We start from the raw sequence: 1728 nt of genomic DNA on the forward strand, positions 1-1728 counted from the left end.
AAGGTAACAACATCAACTCGGCAGGTCGATCCGCACTTGTCAAATCGGTCTTGACATCACTTGTGATTTACCACATCACCGCGCTTGATGTGCTACCGGGCACCAAAGAAAGTATCACCAAGATTCAGCGGGCTTTTCTATGGGCGGGTACTGATCAGGTTTCGGGCGGCAAATGCAAGGTGAATTGAAGAACGGTTTGTCGCCCTACAAATCTTGGCGGATTGGATATCCTGGATCTTGACAAGTTTACCTGCGTGCTCAGGCTGCGATGGCTCTGGTTTGCTTGGGTGGACCCACAGAGGGCTTGGGTTGGCCTTGAAATACCTTGTGATGATGAAGACAAATACTTATTCTATGCCGCGATGATGATAACCATTGGGGACAGCATGACCGCAAGTTACTGGCACTCTCCCTGGCTCCATGGACCAAAGCCTAAAGACATTGCTCCGGGCATCTTCGCCCTTTCCAAGCACACCAATTCCTGCGTTGCCAAGTCCTTGCAGAATAATGACTGGGTCAGGCACATAAACCTGTAAGGTGGACTCTCCGTTGCCCGCATCCAGCAATTCTTCGACCTTTGGTCCAAATGCCAAGAGGTCCACCTTTCGTCGGGTACCAGTGATGGCATCCATTTGGAAGTTCACTGCCGATGGATGTTCTGCCGCCACCGCTTACCGGATGCAGTTTGCCAGTTTGATCAATTCAGAGATGCCACATATGGTTTGGAAGGTCTGAATTCCACCTAAGATTAAATTCTTCTCATGGCTTATTCTTCAAGATAGGATTTGGACGGCGGACAGAGACCAAACTACGGTCTTTGCCAACTTTGCAAAAGAGAACCTGAAACCGCTGCTCACCTGATGTTCAAATGTGGATTCACTATCAGAGTTTGGAACATAATTTACAATTGGCTGGGAATACAATCGGTGACTCCTAGCTGGAGCAACCTTCAGACAATCAAGCAATGGTGGAGATCTAATGAGGGTAGGCCAGGCTACTCCAGGAAAGCCAACAAGTCTTTACAGATGCTCATATGTTGGGAGATTTGAAACGAGAGGAACGCTAGGGTGTTCCATTCCAAAGCTTCCCATCCTACGAGAGTGGCCGCGACGATTAAGGATGAGGCGAAGACTTGTTGCCGGGGCTAGATTCTTGGGCGATTTAATTCCGGGAGAGTGATCCCTTTTGTTCGGACCTGCGTCGTCCTGTAACCTTAAAAACATTGTCTTACTCCTTAATTAATGAGATGAGGCAAAGCTTTTGCCTCCGTTCCATGAAAAAAGTTGGGATAGAGTTGGATCTTGTCCAATATGATTCGCAGGAAAGGAAATTAATATCGGGATTGTATTTTTTAATGCTATTATGTATCTGATGACCTGCAAAGCACGTACAATTTATCAGTTACTTGTAAAGATTGGAGCCCCATTCACTCATCTCCCATGCTTTTTCCTCTCTATTCTGACGGGTGGGGCCAGCAAACCTACAAAGACAACAGCAACAGAGCCCTCCCGAACCCCCCTCCTTTTGTCTCACATCACCCAATTACCTCCTGCTGTCTCCCACTGTCATGACCGGCATATACTACAGCCCAGGCTTCCGCGGCGCCCCAGTTTATCTTATCGTTATTAGGGGCTTAGCCCAGTTATCGTATTTGGAGATTATATAAACTCATGTACCCTCCCCCTCCCCCTCCCCCCCTCCCTCCCTCCCTCTCTCTCTCTCTCGCGC

The 1728-nt window shown here is 48.3% G+C and overlaps 1 protein-coding gene across 1 annotated transcript in view; it reads right to left on the reverse strand.

Annotated features, from left to right (window-relative positions):
• LOC119268457 overlaps positions 1 to 1728 on the reverse strand; it is a 13788-nt gene that overhangs the window by 1340 nt on the left and 10720 nt on the right. The gene's annotated exons all lie outside the window — the stretch shown is intronic.

The sequence above is a fragment of the Triticum dicoccoides genome, chromosome 3A (assembly GCF_002162155.2).
Source record: "Triticum dicoccoides isolate Atlit2015 ecotype Zavitan chromosome 3A, WEW_v2.0, whole genome shotgun sequence".
Classification (NCBI taxonomy): domain Eukaryota; kingdom Viridiplantae; phylum Streptophyta; class Magnoliopsida; order Poales; family Poaceae; genus Triticum; species Triticum dicoccoides.